The following is a 24603-nucleotide window of genomic DNA, read 5'->3' on the forward strand; positions in this document are numbered from 1 at the left end:
ATTAACCAGTATATAAGATAATTTTCAAGCACACAATTCTGCATTTATTTGAAAACTAATCGTTCGAAAATGTACCTATTGTTCTGATAGAGTACTGTTCGTTCTAAGTTCTACCCCTGCATATAGTGGTCTGTAGATGAAATGGAAACAAAGTGATCATATAATAAACATTCTGTTTTCGCTTTTTCATTATCAGACATTACAAGTTTTACTAGAATTATCATAAAAAGGTGAAATAATGTAGGAGGTATCAACGGAATTGATAAACCTGCGGACTATTTTCAAAAAATGTTGAGGGTTTGAATTTGAATTTCGAACTGACATACCATTAATCATTGCCCACAAAAAATATTCTCTTGTAAGTTTCTTTAAATCATTTACGTGAATACGTTGTTTCCTTTATGATGTCAATTTGTTATAGAACGGATTGATGTATATGTTTTTAAAAGTCGGTCCGTTTTTCGAATTTCTCGTCGTATTCTGAATTGAATCATGACTTGTGTTTGGGTCGAATTACAATTACAAAATATACAATAATATATAACAGAAATTTCTTGTTTGAAAACTGAGTCTCTACCCACCCAAATTGTCTACCTCTACCTGTGAGGTTCTAAATCAGCTATACGAAAGTGCATAAGAGGCTGGATGTAAATACCGCTACTCCTCCTCTCGGCGGACTTCCCATATCCTTACGTTATAATTCATACCAATTTATGAGTATATCAGCGACTGTATTATCAAGGTGAGTCTCGATGACGCATATAATATATTTTTTTCAGATGCTATGTTTTCTAACCGTGATAATTTATTCCTTAAATTGTGTATAAAAATAGATAAACTATGGTTAGGGTCTGGGTTTAGATGTATGCCATTACTAGAAATGGGTTTTTTAAGAGTAGTTAAATATATTTACGGATGATATGTACTTTCTATTGTTAATTAAAACTATTAAAATCATTTATGCCGTTTTTTCATTCCCATGAATCAAATAAAGATTTTAATATGTTATTCAATAATAACAGTTACCAATATTTTGAGAATTTCAGAACAGTTTACCTTTCTCATATCCGTGATATTCATTAATAACCAAAGAACACTTGCGACGGACGACATTGCTATTGCCATAAGAAAGAAGTTCTTGTAGCCGTCCATTGTCTTGGTTAAGTTTGTTCTGTGGTAATAAAATGGTTATATTAATATATAAATGGGGGCTAAGGCGTGCACTCATTATATGGGCTTGGTTTGACAGCTTTGTAAATTAGGAAGCAATAATTGTAAAATAAACTCAAAAAGGATTGAAATAAGACAAGCTATATGTATAGCCATATTACATTAAACAATCCAGAAAAGTTCAAATGACATTTAACAGTTCTTGACAAACCTAAATCGAATCGTCTTGGAATGTATTTTGCAAATGAAAAACAAATATTTTTTGGTTCTTCAAACAGGTCTTGGAGGTGCTAGTAAATTTAAAACAGAATACCTATCTCAGCTACAACATGACCAAAATAACTGATGCAGTACTATTAATAGAAAATACTTACAGTGAATGTTTCTCTAGTATATATCCTGCAGCAACAAAGGTAAGCGCGACTATAACATTCCTCACAAAGTACAATACTCCAGAGAGGGTTCCTACGTAATTGGCTGGGCACAACATCACCGTGATCTGCATTGCAAGCAGCTGCAAGCATCATGATCATATATGTCAGAAGCATAACCTTTTTTTTAAATCAATATTTTTACCACAAAATCATTTTTTAAAAACAATTTAAACATTTTTCAAAAGTATGGAATAATAAATACGATAAAATAATTGATAGATAATTTGGAATAAGACCAGGTTTATCGACAGTGGATGTCATTTTCGCTTTAATGATGTTAAATATAAACCTTAACGGTATTGTTAGTTCGTATATTACACGGACGCATTTGATATAATTGAAGCATTGGTGTCAGTATTGATTTTTTACTTCATCGGGTTATGAAAAATGCATGCAAACTTGTATGTGTTGCAAATTAATCAAAGATAATCGTATATATTTTAATTGCCTATAGCTCGGATTAGTTGGGAAATGTTGTAGTAAGTGTTCGTTTTTTCCACATTTAAAGTACTTACTTTTATTTTACAATTTTTTTATCAAAATTCATTTTTGGAATCTCGCTTAAATTGAACGAAAAATAAATTCCCAAACAATGGATTTGTTTCTAACCCATAAAAGAATATGTTCCAGAAAAAAACTTTTCCTCACTTTACTTTTTGCTTCCAATCCATACTACATGTGTTTAACTGGTGTTGACATTTAGTCCTGATATTTTAGCAAAATTAATCGACTCCTTTAATGATATCTCTGAACCATTTAGTATTAGACCTGTGTCATCAGCGTATTGTATAAATATGTTATAAATCTATTTTTTTTATATTTATCGATGAAGCAGACTTGTTACTAAACAACAAATGTTTTCTTCGTCTTCTCCAGAAAAGTCGCACAGTCACGTGCTTCTAATAATACTATACAACGGCTTGTGAACTTATGATTTTTCTTTCCTGTAAATGTTTCATCTGATAATTTGTAATTATTAACTTAATTACATAGATTGAAAAAAGGAAAACAAAAAGAGGAAGAACGTTTTCCATACCATTGTATTATAATCACCATATAGTTATCTACAATGGTTTCGTCTCTACTACCAAAGATGAATTCATGCACATATCCGGATTGCCATACGGTTCTTACCAGCCTCATTCCAATAAAAGTTGACTGATATAACTTCCGGTAAATTACTTCCGGTTCCTTAACATGTGTTTCGTTTTGCTAGATTATCCAGAGCAGCAAACAGAACCGTATGACTCGCCAAGTTTAAACAAGATTTCAGTATTGGAAGTATATTTTATTTGCAAGTGCAAAATAGTAGTGACTTATGTCTTTTGACCTATATTGTGTTTTGCACATGTATTTTGTCTTTGTCATATTTTGTGTTTGTGTTGTCATATTTGAATGCAAAGTTTATAAGGAAAATAAGGATCTAAATGGTAATTTCCTTGCAATAGATTAGGCATTGAAGGTTCTAGAACTACTCTTATAACTATTTACGGTCCTAATCAAGACAACCCAGATTTTTATAATCTTGTCACTGACACCATAGAAAATTTTAGCAATGATAATATTATTGTTTGCGGAGACTTTTTATTTAGCACTTGATCCTCAGTTAGATTATGATGACACGTACAAGAATATAAACAACAGGTAAGTGCTGAGTAATAGTCAGTCACAAGGTTTGGCACATATTATCCATATGTTTCAACCAAATATACACGATTCCAATAAAAAGACATCAGATTATATGGGTGTATGTCTAGACGATCATCCTATCTATCCTTTTTAGCAAAATTAAGATGTTTAGACATGTCATTGTAACCATAAAGGAATGCGTATCGTCAGAGCGATGTAAAGGCTGTTTAACTCGGTCCTCGTCACCTTGACTCTCGCACGTTTTTTTTTTTTTTTTTTTTTTTTTTTTTTTTGATGCAGATATTTGAAATTATATTTAAAAAAATAATGTCCACATAACCATTAGGATTATATCAATAAAATGCTTATGATATACCTGTATCATTAAACTTACCGAAAATAGAGAGCAAAAAGTCCCATCCAGTAAAGCAATAGCATATACATTGACAGATTGACAGAAACCCAGGAGGACATAGAGCGGTATCATCAGTATGCTTACAAGAGTGACCATGACGCCATCACAATCAAACTTTTTCTACAATGAAATTAGTAATTCAGTAACTGTTGTAATCTGCGATTTCGATCAATCGTATTCATTGTAACTTCTGAAGAATTACATTTAATTAATATTGGTAGGGTTAGAATAGACTGGCAATTTCTGGCAGGAATTTGTTAAAAGCTTTAATCTCTTAGATACTGTAAAAAAATAGTTTGCTTTTATCACCTATATAAATAAAGTGAAACAGATGAAATATCTACAATTTAATAGAAATGTGATTTGAATAAAGTTCCACACAAAATATAATCAAAGCAAATAGGGGGCTTGTTATCTTTTCACCTGTCTTTACCAGTAACAATGACATGTACTTACCAGCACAATCGTAAAGAAAGGCGACAGAATGAACATCATAGCAGATGTGCCGGTAATATAACTCGCTTCTGTCATCGTATATCCATATCGCCACTCCAAATAGTCTCTACAAGTAGTTTGTAATCAGAAAAAAATAGAAAGGATTTTTGAAATACATGCTATGTATGTTGTGTTGTTATTAAGATTCCGTTAAGGTGATAAAAGTTCTAGACTTGCAATGTTCTTTATCATTTAGTAGTACAAGTTATATACACGATTAGGGACTTCATGGAAGTAAATCAATAATGTATTGTAAAAAATATCTCACGGTAAATTATCTTGTTTGCATATCCAACATGCAGATGCAAAGGCCAAACCGGTTGAATGTAGCCAGAAAGTAACTGGCATTTTCTTCATTTCACTTAATGTCTGAAAATAAAGACGATACCAATGGTTTGTTTTAATTAATATTATTTACTTTATTTTTTGTATTCCATGGTTTTCCATGACTGTAAAACTTGACAATATATATATGTAATACATTCAAATAACCAAATCAATTGAACGTAACATTCACATTGATAGCAAAGTATTCATTACTTATCATATTATATTTCAAACAATTCCTACATGATATAGTACAAACCATTAAACTGATAGTGTGCTTGCTTTCGATACCATCCTGTGCTTTGTATCGTAGAAGAAAGGCTAAACCAGCTGCGCACAACATTCCGAAACCACAAAATGATACACCTATAAAATCCGGGCAAAATATATTTATAAAATTAACCTTTTATCAAAAATGTTATTGATGTTATTTATAACATGCATATGGTGATCAAAATATCGCTTAACTCAAAAATTCAACAAAGGCCTAAGTATAAAAAGTCTTTCATTCAGTTTGGAACTGTTACTGTGTGTTAATAGATCTTACAAATTGTGGAACTGTTACTATGAGGTCATATATATTTGTCTTACAACGTGTGGAACTGTTTCTGTGTGGTTATAGATCTTTATCTTACAACGTGTGGAACTGTTACTGTGTGGTTATAGATCTTTATCTAACATCGTGTGGAACTGTTACTGTGTGGTTATAGATCTTTATCCTACAAATTGTGGAACTGTTACTATGAGGTCATACATACTTGTCTTACAACGTGTGGAACTGTTACTGTGTGGTTATAGATCTTTATCTTACAACGTGTTTAATTGTTACTGTGTGGTAATAGATCTTTATCTTACAACGTTTGGAACTGTTACTTTGTGGTTATAGATCTTTATTTATATTACAACATGTGGCACTGTTACTGTGTGGTCATAGATCTTTATCTTACAACGTGTGGAACTGTTACTGTTTGGTCATATATATTTATCTTACAACGTGTGGAACTGTTGATGTGTAGTTATAGACCTGTATCTAACATCGTGCGGAATTGTTACTATGTGGTCATAGATATTTATCTTACAACGTGTGGAACCGTTACATTATGGTCATAAATATTTATTTTACAACGTGTGTAACTGTTACTGTGTGGTTATAGATCTTTATCTTACATCGTGTGAAATTGTTACTGTGTGGTTATAGATCTTTATCTAACGTCGTGTGGAACTGTTAATGTGTGGTTATATATCTTTATTTATCTTACAAAGTGTGAAACTATTATGTTTCGTCATAGATCTTTATCTGACAACATGTGGAACTGTTAATGTGTGGTCATTGATCTTTATCTAACATCATATGGAACTGTTACTGTGTGGTTACAGATCGCTATCTTACAACCGAAATGTTAATATCTTTAAAGCCGATTAAAGATTATAATTTCGAGTATCACATTCAAAAATATTAATAATCGAGATGTCGTCTTCCTGTCTTTTTTTATGATTACAGGACTCATCCTCAACTTAATGCTTATTAAGTTTCCACTTAGTACACTTTATTTTCATCCTTACATTCATTTTATAACATAATATATCGCCTTGACCTCTATTACTCTGAGTTTGTTAACACTTTGTTAATCGTTAAGTGAAAAGTTTCGTTGTCAGCTAGTGTGAATACATGGTGAAAAGGACTATACGTAGTACACTTGAACTTGTTTTCTCATCATCTTCTTCATGTTTATATTATATTCTACCTGTACATGTCTACATCGAATAAAATGCATTTGTTATACGAAATTCAGGTACAAATATGTAAAATAAGTCACAAATAAATACGAACTCCGTTAATGTAACACAAAAATGAATCAAATTCATACGGACATCGTTAGTGCGAACTCAAACAGCACCCCAATGGCGTTAAGACGTACAAAATGGGAAACAGCGTATACATGCTAAAACAAAATAACATTTACTTTTATACTCTATATCCAGTTCCCGCAAAAAACGATGGCTGAAAGGCATTATATCATATGACATCGATATACGTTTCTATTATTTGATTTAATATTTATCATTTTCCCAAAGTCCATATAAAACAAAATTTTAATAAAATATATAATTATATCTCACTTTTATTTAGAATGTTCATATATGACATTGAATATGTTTGATGTTTTTACCGAGATTGGAAGGCGAAGGAAATAACCTTAGAGAAATAGCCCTTGAAGGAAATAAACCCAGGGAAATAACCCCTTGGAGGCTTCGTGTGACCTGAACGTAATGTTATCTGCAACGTCAACCTACAATGGCAAAGCTATTGCTGTTTTGCAGCCCGATGATTTAGCAACTTTTTTGAAAATATCTTCTAGAGTCATTTTACCAGAGACTTTTTTTCCTTTTAATTTTGTTAGGCACAGTAAAATAATTATGTCCCGATGTGTCGGGATACATCTAGAATTGTCTCCATGGACAGAGTTATTTTCTTTTTAACTCTTTCCAGGAGCACAAATCCAGATTATCATAAAACGATTATTGCGGTTTTGCTGCTATCTCATTTCTTTACAATTGTATACCTGTGATATGTTTGAAAGCTGTTTTTATACAGCTTGTTACAAGTTAAGCACATAACCGTTTAATGTTATTACACAACTAAGTTATATTAGTTATTTAGGTCATATTCGACTGTGATTATGTAAATATTGCGAGCTTACCAATCCACATTGCGAACATTGGTCCAACGGCCTTGGCAATGTTGGGTGTGGCGAACATGCTAACTGCTTGTCCAGAAATTCCGAATGTCGCTAATGCTACACCGACTAATGTGGAATCTGGGAAACAACAGGCAATCACTCTGGCTTGTACAACTACAAAAATGTACATATGACAACTTGAAGTTGCGATTTTTCACCTCATAAAGTCATAAATGAATAAACCTCTTTGGTGATACGTATCACAAAAATGCGCTTTTGTATCATAATTTATACAGAAATATCAATAAGGTGATCACGTTTTTAAGCACAATCTATATATGAAATCCAGCTGGATAAACTAAGACCAGTAGTGTGGCTGTATCTACTGTAATATGTATTACGCCTTTATATAATGGAACTGAATAATGAATTATCTAAAAACACAATTTGTTATCAAAAACCTTATTTATAATTATAACACATTTGTGTGTCATTTTCTATTTGACTCCGATGCGTACCCAATAAAAAAGAATTAGTTTCATTAGTTTAATGTATAGGAGAGAATATTAGATTTATCAAAGGCGAGATTACTCTAGGAATACTATCATAATAAAAGAGAACAAATTATATTTCAGTTATATTTCATAATTTTCTTTATTTTGGAAACAATCTAAAAACGAAACTTCAATTTAAGTTGAGTAAGTTTGATTTTTAAGCTAAGCAGTTGATTCATAAAGGTGGCAATGGCAACATATGGTTTTAATGATTACTCATTTTAAACATATCTTTAATGATACTGGATTTATATATATATTTGACAGTGAAATACCGATGAATGCAAGTTCACGTCTACGTGTCGCAATTATACAAAAATGGTTCGCAGACATAGAATTCTCTTCCAAAGGTCGGTTTTATTCAAAATAAAAAAAAAATGCTATTAAACAAAGTTATCGGAACAAAACAGAATTACTTTAATAAAATTCCGTACCTATTATATAAAGTCCCCTATTGAAACTGGACGATGGCTTGGTATCCCAAAAAAGAATGTATTATGCAATTTATGTCTTGTTGATATCGGAGATGAATTTCACTATTTCTAATGTGAAATCAGAGAAATTAAAGCTTTTATAGAAAATATTTTACTCTGTACTACACCAAATATCCTACCTTTTTTAGTTAGAGCGTCTATTGAATGTTTGCAGTATCCAAGTTGTAAACAATTTACAATTTTCTAAAAAAGGTAAAATCATATTACTTTGAATTAAACGCTAAACAATTATAACTTTCTGTATTTCTGTACCTTGTACATGTAGAGCGTGTAGCCATCTTGTCATGTATATGTCTATGTATATCCTTATGTCATCATGTAACACATTTTCATGTGTCTGAGTGAAACAATTAATATCTTGTTAATTACGTTACAATTTAAATCTTAAAATTAAATAAATACGCATTACACCTTTTTCTCGATTATAAAAATATACATTTTACAGTGTTTATAAAGGTTAGTACTAAAAATATATAATGAAAATGGGATTAAAGTAAATCGGATACACTCATTAATACTAACATAATTAATGTGTGGGACATTAAAGCACTACTAGACATCAAGTAGGGAAGAAACATATCAATTACAACTACATTTAGATTGTATAAGAATACAAGTAACGAATAGACAATTTTTCTATATCCGCAATATGGAACATTTAATAATATATAAAAGCATATATAAAACAAGAACAGAAAAACATACAGCATACAGGTCCATCAGCAAGGGTAACGAGACTATACCCTACGGTTAACATCATATAAGCTGGAAGATTAGCCGGAACGTGTGACATGGATCCAATACAGAATAGGATCGAGCCAAGAAACACTAAACTGTTGAATAAAAGTGCAGAACCTGTAACATATAAGTTCCTGCACGGCATTATCAATTATATATGAGATCCAATCATGACTATGTAAGAAATAAATGCAATTTAATATATAGTAGTGTTATATATCAGATACAAAATGTCAAAATGTAATTGTCTTTTCATTTGTTTTCTTTAAGAACAATATACTTTCATTTTGTTTATCTATTAATGGTCCGTACTCTATACGAACTATATATCATGTTTGTTATTGATTATCTTTTAATGTTCCGTACTCTATACGAACTATATATCATGTTTGTTATTGATTAACGCTATATCTTATTATCAAACAGAGAAAATACGCAAGTAAAACAATATTGGATAAATCAATGACATTGGACTTCATAAATTCTCTCTGAACAATCGTATTCCTCTAAGGATATATGGAAATTCTGAAAGGATTATACAATGACATTTTTTCAAAACAATTTGTGTAATGAATATTCTAAAAATGAAACTCTTCTATATCTAGTTTTGTGCAAATGTTGTCAAATGGAAAATTGGCAGCTTTTCAATCACAAATGAAAGCATGGCATGTTAAAGATTCTGAGCAAGAGGTTATGACTCTTTTACCTATACCTAGCCAGACTTGGTACCAGATAGATACGCTGGGCCTTCTGTCTGTTATTGCGAAAAAGATTGATGATGTCAACTGCATTATACACACGCCATGGAGACCACCATCAATTTGTTAATCTCAAATCAGGCTATCTTTAAATATCAATAGTGTCACATGGAAATAAAACATGATTCATCAAAAAAACTGTTTTGTTCTATATTCGCATTATGGACACAACTTCTTTTCGAGCGAGTAGTTTTCATCATGTTTATGTTCCAAGTGTTCAGTGAATGCAATGGTTACTACATATAATGAAAGTAGAGTTATGAAACCAAAATAAGCAAATTTACATTAAGTGTGGCAAGCAACACATGTCCCCTGCAGTCAGTTTCATTTTTCTTATCTTTGGCCAGTTATTATTGCTAAGTTATGCTGTCATTGTGTGAAGTTTGAACAAATTCTGTCTCAAGTGATAGCCCGGAAACGAAAATTTGTGAAACAAACTATTTAGCAGCAATCAGCTTTTGATCCCAAATTCAATCCCAAACTGTATTTTCTCATATACTACCATTGTGTGAGGTTTGATCAAAATCCGTTGATTTTTTCTCAAGTTAGCGTCTGGAAGCAAAATCCGGACAAACAGACGGACGGACAGACCGACAAACAGACGGGAACAAAAACCATAGTCCCCTCCGGTTTCACCGGCAGGGACTAACAATAGCGACAACACTACGCAGTGAACTGATGATTTCAAGGCGAAAACAGGTAGTGACATTATTTTGATATACAATGTACATAAAAACATCAAACAACATTTAACGAAAGACAGAGAAAACTTCCTGATAATTGTACTTACAAGCATTTCCAAGTCTGTCTATAAGGATTCCTAGTGGCGCACATACTAAAACCGAACTGTCAAATAGTAAACACAATGTAACACGTTACGTTCAATAGTGAGCATTACGTTTTATAAGTACGGTAGTATAACATAGTTAGTTTATAAGTACGGTAGTAGAACATAGTTAGTTTTATAAGTACGGTAGTATTATATAGTTAGTTTTATAAGTACGGTAGTATAGCATAGTTAGTTTTATAAGTACGGTAGTATAGCATAGTTAGTTTTATAATTACGGTAGTATAACATAGTTAGTTTTATAAGTACGGTAGTATAACATAGTTAGTTTTATAATTACGGTAGTATAACATAATTAGCAAAAAGAGATTTTAAAAGACGTGAAGTTATTTTATCTCTCTTTGTAAGTTTATCTGGTTTTTGAAGCAGCTAATCTATGTCAGTGAGACTATTACTTACCACCATCTCGCGATAGAAAGTAACAAATTATAACGGAGCTCTCCCAGTCCAAGGCAGAGGCTGCAATTGACATGTCTTTCTGTAGTGTTTAACCCATTGGATTGATGCTGTTAAGGGAAAAGTGGGAACATATCGAAACCAGTTTGTGCATTTATTACTTATTTCATCAGATCAGGCAGTTTGCTTTTGGAGTAGATATTACTTTAGATAACTTGTTATCACTGACGCGAGGATAATGTCTACATACAATAATCAGAGGTAGGGAATTACCGTATGTACAACTTTATAAAAATCCATATAGGCTAAACAAAATAACAGCTCAAACAACAAATCAACAAATGGATAAAAACATATAAACCTATCAAGGTAGATGATATGGAGACCGCAGCCGAACTTATGGGTACAAAGATAGAGTAGGAGCTCAGGTCACGAGATGAAAGAAGAACGAATCGTTTAGGGGCAAAGACGGGGCATGGACCGTAGAATGGGAACAGGAACAACAGAGAAAAAGAGAGGTGTACAGTTCCGATACAGTCACCATGTCTTTCTCGAACAGGCGTGTTACAGACATGCCCACGTGTCGTCGGATTGTTCCTCCCAGACCCTTACCTCAGCAAAAGGCAGTTGTACTCAACAACTTGAAGATCGAGCTAAGGAATACCACGCAGGATTACATAAAAAAATGTGATAAAAATGGTAGACCTAGGAGCTCGAATCTGACTCAAGAAGAGCAGTCTGGGATAAAATCACTGAAGGATCGTGTCAAAAGTAAGGAGGTGGTAGTTATGCCGTCAGACAAAAGTGGGCGTATGACCATGAACAGTATGAGCAATTTCATTGAACTCATGCAGCCCCATCTCGATGATGATCCTACTATCAGCCATGAGGAACACGACAAACTCGAGAAGGAGATTGGAGCTCACACTTTGCAATGGGGGAGGTTCCTCACAATGGGGGAAAGGTGGGATGACCCAGATGGTATTCAATACAGACATTGGGACAGGGTAAAACAGGCACTTCGCACTACAAATTGCATTGCACCGCCCTTGTATTGTTTACCGAAAGACCATAAAACCGCCAGTGAACGTGGTCATCCCCTAAGACCGGTATGCGGAGCTAACGAGAGCATCAATGGTCCTCTTTCAGACACTCTCTCTGAGATAATCTCAACGTTGGGAGACGTTGCCGACGACATCGGAGTCATCAGTCGATCCACAGATCTACTTGAAGCGGTGACATCGTACAATAACAACACGGCTCATGGTGCCAGAGAACCAGTAGCTCTATCAATGGATGTTGCCGCCATGTATCCGAGCCTCAATGCCTTCGCCGTTGCGAAGGAAGTGAGAGAGGAGTTCCTTCGATCTGACCTGGAGGTAGTTGTGGATTCCGTTGAACTTGGTCTTTATCTTGCGATCATTTATCAAAATAAACGCAAGGACCTAGCCGTGCTTGGCCTTGATGATAAGATACCCAAACGCAGGAGTCGTGGCAAAGACATCCAAATCACAACGGATGAAGTTACTTCAGCTAGGATGAGGGAAGAAAGACCACCAGGCTCCGACAAGAGTCTATTTAGAGAACGTGAAAGTGTACCTAGGTCAGATGAGACACGTCTCATGTTCGCGTTGGCCTTGGAAGAGGGGATCAAAATAGTAATGAACCACCATACTTACACGTTTCAGGGAGACTTATACCACAAACAGAAAGGAGGTCCCATTGGTCTTAAATTATCTGGAGCGTTAGCCCAGATCCATATGATTTTCTGGTGCCGACAGTTCAGGCAGAAAATGGCAGCAGCCACGGTGTCAACCTTCCTTAACCACCAGGTATACGTACACAAAGTTAATGTGGATGACCAGAACCTTGTTGTGGAGGCGTTACCACCAGGTAGTAGGTTTGTTGAGAACAAGATCGTGATTGTGGATGAATTGGTGGAGAGGGATAGAATAAGACCAGCAGATGAGAGGACGCCGCAGATAATTAAAGAGGTTGCCAAATCAGTATGCCCCTATACAAGAATGGAGGTTGACTATCCATCGGCCCATGATTCTGGATGGATGCCGTTGCTGGACATTCAGGTCCAAATTCGCGACGCGGATGGGTCTGTGGACTGGAAGTTCTACAAGAAAGAGGTTTCCAGCTCACAATTCATCCTCAATCGCAGTGCACTCCCTGTGTCCGTGAAACGCCAATCCCTAATTCAGGACGGCATTCGCCGATTGCGTAACACCAGACCATCTTTGGTACCAAAACTGCGCCAAGAGCTTATGGAGGATCTTGCAGAGATGATGCTGATCTCAGGATACCCAGAGTCTTTTAGGGCCAATGTAATTATTGCTGCCCTCAGAGGCTATGCCAATCAGGTATCCGCGAGCGAGCGTGGTGATACGCCACTATATCGGCATAGATCTTGGAAGGAGAATGAGCGCAGGTCTAGGAAGAACGTGAATAAGGCTTTGTGGTTTCGACCAGCTAACACCGTAATTTTCGTACCATCAACTCCTGGTGCAGAACTTGCCAGACGTGTACGAGGGGTGACAGCGGTAGAGGGGCCCAGACTTGACGTGAATATCAGGGTGGTTGAAACTGGTGGGCAGACGATCAAGCAGCAACTTGTTCGTACCGACACTAAATTAGGTGATGAGTGTCAACGAGGAGAGTGTGTGTTGTGTCAGAGCAACCCTGGTTCTGGTGGTGGGTCATTACATTTCCGGTCCGGTGCGCTGTACAAAGCCACATGCAAAATCTGTGCCAAGCACAACACAGTGGCCGAGTACATTGGTGAAACCGGCCGAAATGCCTATACCCGGTTCCAGGAACACAGGCGCCAAGTAGAGAGTGGTAATCTCTCTAATGCTCTGGCTAAGCACTTGCTCGAAGAACACCCAGGAGACGAAGGTGACATTAGAAACTTCAAGTGTGAAGTCCTCAAGACCTTCTCCAAGCCACTCGAACGACAAGTTTCAGAGGCGGTCGCTATACATGGATCAGTTGCTGACAAGCTCCTCAATTCTAAGTCAGAATGGGAGCAACCTGCCGTAGAGAGATTGGTGGTCACTAGGGAACCACGACTGTGAATAGCAATATGTGATAGGGAATCTGATTAAAATACAGATCTTTATGACCACTCCGGTGATTAGAGGATCTGACAGCGTCCCATGGGGGGTCATGTCATGTTCAGGTGACCTTTATACCACGTGTACTCACGACCACGTGTAGGTTCTGCACCTTGCTGCATCAAGTGTAAACAACATTTCGTCCCAGTATACATATACGGTAAGCTATGTTGTTCTCTTGGGGCGAGATGACCTTAGGTGTGAAAGTTTTGGGGGCAGCAATTTGACTGGTCTTTATCAAGGATTACGTGGACGTGGCCCCTAGTGGGATTTTCTCTGATCCTTTTTATCAAACGTAATGATAATGGGAATCTGTGTTTTATTTTATTAGATTTGATGTAATAGGCACTATGTCTACAGAATAGTGTGAGGTACGAGTTGTCTCAAAACAATAACATACTCTTAGTCGATTGTCAAACTTTTCTTTCGATTGCCACCTCGAAAAGCTGGTATGTCTGACGTTTCGACCGTGCATGTGATTGCATATAATATCCCCTTTCCATACGTCAGTGTTATGTTTATGGCTACACAAGTCTATCTGATAAAGTATCTTGCGGTTATAACCATCGTTTAAACACTGGGGTTGATTAAGTGCACACAGCATGTTGGGTCGAAATAACCCGCCGTATACATCAAACGGGCCGAGACATTTCGTACCTGCACACAATAGATGTAAACAAACATGTAGACGAACACGTTGTGTTAGTGTTATTTCGGACTGAAGAAGGCCCTATAGTGGCTGAATATATATTCCATAGAAATGATTTTGATTTTACTTTGAATTTATTTTGGCCTTTTATTTCGGATTATTAATATACTAGCTTTATACCGTTTTTCCTCATTAGGAAGAATAGCGGTTACACAAGGAGTGGTTATAATTTATTTCACAAGTGATTTTTTAAGTTACAAAAGACACGATCAGATGTATTTGAAAATTAGAATTTTGTTCATGTTATATTCGAATCTATCAAATTTTGTCTGGAAGTTAAATGTTTAGCTCACTAAAACTCGCAAATAAGATACATTTTATTAAACATCATGCATTACATATTCATTTAAGATTTTATGTCGAGTCGTTGTATCTCAAAAACTGTTCAGTTATGAGAGGACTCCTCAATCTGTTAGTGTCAGTGTGTGTGGGTATCAGCATGAGAGTTCACTAAATTAGCAAAGTTTATGCTATGGAGATACGCCAAATACTGTACAACATGTGGAAGAGGGAACTGAATCGAGGTTGATGAGGGCCAAAATCTGGTATCTCTCCCACATATTGTACAATTTGAGGCTTATCTCATGTCTTATGTCTAACTTAAGACATAGCAATTTATTTGTTAATAAAGTACACTTATTATTTGTTATATAAGTCATATCATTTGCCATTGTCTATGATCTAAGGTAACGCTATGCATTCAACAATGTCACATCCAAAATAGACAATGACTATATACAATAACCTTTGCCTGTGTTATAAATAAAGTTAATAAACGGAATACTTGAAACATGCATTTGGGTTGGACAATCCCTATCAGTTAATTTACTCTCACCATGTCCACCGATAGTGATTGATGTATATTACTTTCCTAATTTAAACGATGCAATGAAGTAGTTTTAGTGACGTTTATTACTAAAAAGACTGCAAAATATAAGAATATACCTCAGGGCATTTAACACTAAAACTGGCATTTGTTGCCAATATTTTGGATCTGATAAAGAAGTGACATTTGCAACTAGACAATTGCAATCGGAGACTTTACAAAATGTCCTCTCTAGTGACCATTTTGGATTTATCGAAAAAATACAAAATCATTATGCATACATGTATCTTCATACCGTGTGCAATTCCATTCAATAATGGGCCAGAAACAGTTATGAAATCTTATTGAAACAATATCAAAATAACTGTGAGACAAGATAATTTGGAAATTGAAATTCAATGTGGAAGCAGAAATTTGAGCTAATGCTGTAGATATGTGTTAAATGATGTATTTATAAAAGAGAGGAAAACCATTAGAATAAATAGATACAGACATTCATTTACATAATTCTGTGTATTCGTGGTGTGGGGTGTTTCGTATTTTTAATTAAAAAAGGTAATGGAATATTCTTGATTGGCGTGTTGTGCAATGTGAATTTGCCAGGAGACCTACTCACCCGTGTTGTATAACTCTTCAATATGTTACCCTTTACTGTCTTACAAGTGACTGTCTTATATTTGAATCACATATCACACAGTGAAATGTAACATATATCCTTTGGAGGTCCGTAATGTAATAATGCGTAATTCTGCATTTGCCCCATTTTATGCACCCAATGAGAGCCCTACTGAGACTAAATATTTGTTTTTAAAGGAGATGTCCATCATTATATAACGTGTCAATATTGATTCAGTCATTACATTAGCAACGTCACAAATCACCTTTGAACATGCCTTGATAAGTCAAAAATTGAGGTCTGAAATCTAAAGGTTAGTGTGTGCTCGGAAACCTATCAATGTAAGTTTCATTGTTAAGATACGGATATGCGGATGGTCTCAGAGTTTAAAGAAGATATCAAAGTAAGAGAAAAAAAAGAGAAAAGGAAAAGGAAGAAAAATCGCAACGATTTAAATATATATATATATATATTTCCCACACGCAGGTTTCTGTTTCCTATGACCCATGTGCGGTGACGTTCATGGCACTTCCAGTGAATGATCATGCTTGTTTTCCTTTTGTACTGTTTATTTGTTATGGCCGCGCAAAGAGTATCAAACAGAAATCTAAATGCAAACTCGGGTCATAAATGGTATTTGTCTAACTTACTATCATTTGTATAACCTACTATTGTAATTGAGTCAGGTTTGAATCCTGCCGGTCGTCGAAAAGATATGATAGTTACAGCTAATGGTCCCATAATCGGGGAGCTTAAAGCTGACAATGCAAGTTACGCTTGATACAACTTCCTTTCCATTCAGTAATGATTCGTGAGGCATAATACACTTACATATACAGTTATTATTTTGTCGCGTGTTGTCGGTTTTTTTTTTATCTACAAGATATTTCAAAACATGTTTAACGTTTTAATTACTTCTTGATTTCTTGAAGTCTGAAAAGGCAATTTATCAAAGACACTGATCTGTCGCCTCGGATAAATTAATATACATCTACCAAAGACACTGATCTGTCGCCTCAGATAAATTAATATACATCTACCAAAGACACTGATCTGTCGCCTCGGATAAATTAATATACATCTACCAAAGACACTGATCTGTCGCCTCGGATAAATTAATATACATCTACAAAGACACTGATCTGTCGCCTCGGATAAATTAATATACATCTACAAAGACACTGATCTGTCGCCTCGGATAAATTAATATACATCTACCAAAGACACTGATCTGTCGCCTCGATAAATTAATATACATCTACCAAAGACACTGATCTGTCGCACTCAGATAAATTAATATACATCTACCAAAGACACTGATCTGTCGCCTCAGATAAATTAATATACATCTACCAAAGACACTGATCTGTCGCCTCGGATAAATTAATATACATCTACCAAAGACACTGATCTGTCGCCTCGGATAAATTAATATACATCTACCAAAGACACTGATCTGTCGCCTCGGATAAATTAATATACATCTACCAAAGACACTGATCTGTCGCCTCAGATAAATTAATATACATCTATCAAAAAACACTGATCTGTCGCCTCGGATAAATTAATATACATCTACCAAAGACACTGATCTGTCGCCTCGGATAAATTAATATACATCTACCAAAGACACTGATCTGTCGCCTCAGATAAATTAATATACATCTACCAAAGACACTGATCTGTCGCCTCGGATAAATTAATATACATCTACCAAAGACACTGATCTGTCGCCTCGGATAAATTAATATACATCTACCAAAGACACTGATCTGTCGCCTCGGATAAATTAATATACATCTACCAAAGACACTGATCTGTCGCCTCGGATAAATTAATATACATCTACCAAAGACACTGATCTGTCGCCTCGGATAAATTAATATACATCTACCAAAGACACTGATCTGTCGCCTCGGATAAATTAATATACATCTACCAAAGACACTGATCTGTCGCCTCGGATAAATTAATATACATCTACCAAAGACACTGATCTGTCGCCTCGGATAAATTAATATACATCTACCAAAGACACTGATCTGTCGCCTCGGATAAATTAATATACATCTATCAAAGACACTGATCTGTCGCCTCGGATAAATTAATATACATCTACCAAAGACACTGATCTGTCGCCTCGGATAAATTAATATACATCTACCAAAGACACTGATCTGTCGCCTCAGATAAATTAATATACATCTACCAAAGACACTGATCTGTCGCCTCGGATAAATTAATATACATCTACCAAAGACACTGATCTGTCGCCTCGGATAAATTAATATACATCTACCAAAGACACTGATCTGTCGCCTCGGATAAATTAATATACATCTACCAAAGACACTGATCTGTCGCCTCGGATAAATTAATATACATCTACCAAAGACACTGATCTGTCGCCTCGGATAAATTAATATACATCTACCAAAGACACTGATCTGTCGCCTCGGATAAATTAATATACATCTACCAAAGACACTGATCTGTCGCCTCAGATAAATTAATATACATCTACCAAAGACACTGATCTGTCGCCTCGGATAAATTAATATACATCTACCAAAGACACTGATCTGTCGCCTCGGATAAATTAATATACATCTACCAAAGACACTGATCTGTCGCCTCGGATAAATTAATATACATCTACCAAAGACACTGATCTGTCGCCTCGGATAAATTAATATACATCTACCAAAGACACTGATCTGTCGCCTCAGATAAATTAATATACATCTACCAAAGACACTGATCTGTCGCCTCGGATAAATTAATATACATCTACCAAAGACACTGATCTGTCGCCTCAGATAAATTAATATACATCTATCAAAGACACTGATCTGTCGCCTCGATAAATTAATAATATACATCTACCAAAGACACTGATCTGTCGCCTCGGATAAATTAATATACATCTACCAAAGACACTGATCTGTCGCCTCGGATAAATTAATATACATCTACCAAAGACACTGATCTGTCGCCTGAGATAAATTAATATACATCTACCAAAGACACTGATCTGTCGCCTCAGATAAATTAATATACATCTACCAAAGACACTGATCTGTCGCCTCGGATAAATTAATATACATCTACCAAAGACACTGATCTGTCGCCTCGGATAAATTAATATACATCTACCAAAGACACTGATCTGTCGCCTCGGATAAATTAATATACATCTACCAAAGACACTGATCTGTCGCCTCGGATAAATTAATATACATCTATCAAAGACACTGATCTGTCGCCTCGGATAAATTAATATACATCTACCAAAGACACTGATCTGTCGCCTCGGATAAATTAATATACATCTACCAAAGACACTGATCTGTCGCCTCGGATAAATTAATATACATCTACCAAAGACACTGATCTGTCGCCTCGGATCAATTAATATACATCTAGCAAAGACACTGATCTGTCGCCTCGGATAAATTAATATACAGATAAATTAATATACATCTACCAAAATAACTGATCTGTCGCCTCAGATAAATTAATATACATCTATCAAAGACACTGATCTGTCGCCTCGGATAAATTAATATACATCTACCAAAGACACTGATCTGTCGCCTCGGATAAATTAATATACAGATAAATTAATATACATCTACCAAAGACACTGATCTGTCGCCTCAGATAAATTAATATACATCTACCAAAGACACTGATCTGTCGCCTCGGATAAATTAATATACATCTACCAAAGACACTGATCTGTCGCCTCGGATAAATTAATATACATCTACCAAAGACACTGATCTGTCGCCTCGGATAAATTAATATACATCTACCAAAGACACTGATCTGTCGCCTCAGATAAATTAATATACATCTACCAAAGACACTGATCTGTCGCCTCGGATAAATTAATATACATCTACCAAAGACACTGATCTGTCGCCTCGGATAAATTAATATACATCTACCAAAGACACTGATCTGTCGCCTCGGATAAATTAATATACATCTACCAAAGACACTGATCTGTCGCCTCGGATAAATTAATATACATCTACCAAAGACACTGATCTGTCGCCTCGGATAAATTAATATACATCTACCAAAGACACTGATCTGTCGCCTCGGATAAATTAATATACATCTACCAAAGACACTGATCTGTCGCCTCAGATAAATTAATATACATCTACCAAAGACACTGATCTGTCGCCTCGGATAAATTAATATACATCTACCAAAGACACTGATCTGTCGCCTCAGATAAATTAATATACATCTACCAAAGACACTGATCTGTCGCCTCGGATAAATTAATATACATCTACCAAAGACACTGATCTGTCGCCTCAGATAAATTAATATACATCTACCAAAGACACTGATCTGTCGCCTCGGATAAATTAATATACATTTACCAAAGACACTCATCTGTCGCCTCGGATAAATTTATATACATCTATCAAAGACACTGATCTGTCGCCTTGGATAAATTAATATACATCTACCAAAGACACTGATCTGTCGCCTCGGATAAATTAATATACATCTACCAAAGACACTGATCTGTCGCCTCAGATAAATTAATATACATCTACCAAAGACACTGATCTGTCGCCTCGGATAAATTAATATACAGATAAATTAATATACATCTACCAAAATCACTGATCTGTCGCCTCAGATAAATTAATATACATCTACCAAAGACACTGATCTGTCGCCTCGGATAAATTAATATACATCTACCAAAGACACTGATCTGTCGCCTCGGATAAATTAATATACATCTACCAAAGACACTGATCTGTCGCCTCGGATAAATTAATATACATCTACCAAAGACACTGATCTGTCGCCTCAGATAAAATAATATACATCTACCAAAGACACTGATCTGTCGCCTCAGATAAATTAATATACATCTACCAAAGACACTGATCTGTCGCCTCGGATAAATTAATATACATCTACCAAAGACACTGATCTGTCGCCTCGGATAAATTAATATACATCTACCAAAGACACTGATCTGTCGCCTCGGATAAATTAATATACATCTACCAAAGACACTGATCTGTCGCCTCAGATAAATTAATATACATCTATCAAAGACACTGATCTGTCGCCTCGGATAAATTAATATACATCTACCAAAGACACACTGATCTGTCGCCTCGGATAAATTAATATACATCTACCAAAGACACTGATCTGTCGCCTCGGATAAATTAATATACATCTACCAAAGACACTGATCTGTCGCTCGGATAAATTAATATACATCTACCAAAGACACTGATCTGTCGCCTCAGATAAATTAATATACATCTATCAAAGACACTGATCTGTCGCCTCGGATAAATTAATATACATCTACCAAAGACACTGATCTGTCGCCTCGGATAAATTAATATACATCTACCAAAGACACTGATCTGTCGCCTCGGATAAATTAATATACATCTACCAAAGACACTGATCTGTCGCCTCGGATAAATTAATATACATCTACCAAAGACACTGATCTGTCGCCTCGGATAAATTAATATACATCTATCAAAGACACTGATCTGTCGCCTCGGATAAATTAATATACATCTATCAAAGACACTGATCTGTCGCCTCGGATAAATTAATATACAGATAAATTAATATACATCTACCAAAATCACTGATCTGTCGCCTCGGATAAATTAATATACATCTACCAAAGACACTGATCTGTCGCCTCGGATAAATTAATATACATCTACCAAAGACACTGATCTGTCGCCTCAGATAAATTAATATACATCTACCAAAGACACTGATCTGTCGCCTCGGATAAATTAATATACATCTACCAAAGACACTGATCTGTCGCCTCGGATAAATTAATATACATCTACCAAAGACACTGATCTGTCGCCTCGGATAAATTAATATACATCTACCAAAGACACTGATCTGTCGCCTCGGATAAATTAATATACATCAACCAAAGACACTGATCTGTCGCCTCGGATAAATTAATATACATCTACAAAGACACTGATCTGTCGCCTCGGATAATTAATATACATCTACCAAAGACACTGATCTGTCGCCTCGGATAAATTAATATACATCTACCAAAGACACTGATCTGTCGCCTCGATAAATTAATATACATCTACCAAAGACACTGATCTGTCGCCTCGGATAAATTAATATACATCTACCAAAGACACTGATCTGTCGCCTCGGATAAATTAATATACATCATACCAAAGACACTGATCTGTCGCCTCGGATAAATTAATATACATCTACCAAAGACACTGATCTGTCGCCTCAGATAAATTAATATACATCTACCAAAGACACTGATCTGTCGCCTCGGATAAATTAATATACATCTACCAAAGACACTGATCTGTCGCCTCGGATAAATTAATATACATCTACCAAAGACACTGATCTGTCGCCTCGGATAAATTAATATACATCTACCAAAGACACTGATCTGTCGCCTCAGATAAATTAATATACATCTACCAAAGACACTGATCTGTCGCCTCGGATAAATTAATATACATCTACCAAAGACACTGATCTGTCGCCTCAGATAAATTAATATACATCTACCAAAGACACTGATCTGTCGCCTCGGATAAATTAATATACATCTACCAAAGACACTGATCTGTCGCCTCGGATAAATTAATATACATCTACCAAAGACACTGATCTGTCGCCTCAGATAAATTAATATACATCTACCAAAGACACTGATCTGTCGCCTCGGATAAATTAATATACATCTACCAAAGACACTGATCTGTCGCCTCGGATAAATTAATATACATCTACCAAAGACACTGATCTGTCGCCTCGGATAAATTAATATACATCTACCAAAGACACTGATCTGTCGCCTCAGATAAATTAATATACATATAAATTAATATACATCTACCAAAATGATCTGATCTGTCGCCTCGGATAAATTAATATACATCTACCAAAGACACTGATCTGTCGCCTCGGATAAATTAATATACATCTACCAAAGACACTGATCTGTCGCCTCGGATAAATTAATATACATCTACCAAAGACACTGATCTGTCGCCTCGGATAAATTAATATACATCTACCAAAGACACTGATCTGTCGCCTCAGATAAATTAATATACATCTACCAAAGACACTGATCTGTCGCATCAGATAAATTAATATACATCTACCAAAGACACTGATCTGTCGCCTTAATATACATATAAATTAATATACATCTACCAAAGACACTGATCTGTCGCCTCGGATAAATTAATATACATCTATCAAAGACACTGATCTGTCGCCTCGGATAAATTAATATACATCTACCAAAGACACTGATCTGTCGCCTCAGATAAATTAATATACATCTACCAAAGACACTGATCTGTCGCCTCAGATAAATTAATATACATCTACCAAAGACACTGATCTGTCGCCTCGGATAAATTAATATACATCTACCAAAGACACTGATCTGTCGCCTCAGATAAATTAATATACATCTACCAAAGACACTGATCTGTGCCTCGGATAAATTAATATACATCTACAAAGACACTGATCTGTCGCCTCGGATAAATTAATATACATCTACCAAAGACACTGATCTGTCGCCTCGGATAAATTAATATACATCTACCAAAGACACTGATCTGTCGCCTCGGATAAATTAATATACATCTACCAAAACACTGATCTGTCGCCTCAGATAAATTAATATACATCTACCAAAGACACTGATCTGTCGCCTCGGATAAATTAATATACATCTACCAAAGACACTGATCTGTCGCCTCGGATAAATTAATATACATCTACCAAAGACACTGATCTGTCGCCTCGGATAAATTAATATACATCTACCAAAGACACTGATCTGTCGCCTCGGATAAATTAATATACATCTACCAAAGACACTGATCTGTCGCCTCGGATAAATTAATATACATCTACCAAAGACACTGATCTGTCGCCTCGGATAAATTAATATACATCTATCAAAGACACTGATCTGTCGCCTCGGATAAATTAATATACATCTACCAAAGACACTGATCTGTCGCCTCAGATAAATTAATATACATCTAGCAAAGACACTGATCTGTCGCCTCGGATAAATTAATATACAGATAAATTAATATACATCTACCAAAATAACTGATCTGTCGCCTCAGATAAATTAATATACATCTACCAAAGACACTGATCTGTCGCCTCGGATAAATTAATATACATCTACCAAAGACACTGATCTGTCGCCTCGGATAAATTAATATACATCTACCAAAGACACTGATCTGTCGCCTCGGATAAATTAATATACATCTACCAAAGACACTGATCTGTCGCCTCGGATAAATTAATATACATCTACCAAAGA

Source organism: Argopecten irradians, chromosome 4 (assembly GCF_041381155.1).
Source record: "Argopecten irradians isolate NY chromosome 4, Ai_NY, whole genome shotgun sequence".
In the NCBI taxonomy this organism is placed as follows: domain Eukaryota; kingdom Metazoa; phylum Mollusca; class Bivalvia; order Pectinida; family Pectinidae; genus Argopecten; species Argopecten irradians.